We start from the raw sequence: 336 nt of genomic DNA on the forward strand, positions 1-336 counted from the left end.
CTGGCCTACACTAGCTCCTTCTCCCTGAAACATCAGCAGCTATTGCCTTCTTTTAGCTTTTGTTTCCCCTCTCATAATCAAAAATAACAAAACAAGTGTGACTAACAAATATAATAAATCCTCAGATTTTTTTTTGTGAAGTGTCAGCATATCAGAGAAGAGTTCCCTGTATGAAATGCTAATTTTGGCTGTAGCTGTGTACATAAAGGAGGCTGGGTACAGAGAACAAAGTGGGTGGCAGCCGGGGGCAGGCAACCAGCTGGTCCCTCAGACGCAGCGGGATCCGAGGGGGTGAAGCGCCGGCATCTCTTACCCACTTATCCAGAGGCACCTCCG

The 336-nt window shown here is 47.3% G+C and overlaps 1 protein-coding gene across 1 annotated transcript in view; it reads right to left on the reverse strand.

Moving 5' to 3' along the window:
• Positions 1-328, reverse strand: part of ATG2B (autophagy related 2B) — a 42,836-nt gene extending 42,508 nt beyond the window's left edge. The window contains exon 1 of the mRNA XM_009873377.1: positions 314-328. The gene's annotated coding sequence lies outside the window, so the exon portion shown is untranslated. The remainder of the gene's footprint in view (positions 1-313) is intronic.
• Positions 329-336: the final 8 nt, after the last annotated feature.

This window comes from Apaloderma vittatum, unplaced genomic scaffold (genome assembly GCF_000703405.1).
Source record: "Apaloderma vittatum isolate BGI_N311 unplaced genomic scaffold, ASM70340v1 scaffold8367, whole genome shotgun sequence".
In the NCBI taxonomy this organism is placed as follows: Eukaryota; Metazoa; Chordata; class Aves; order Trogoniformes; family Trogonidae; genus Apaloderma; species Apaloderma vittatum.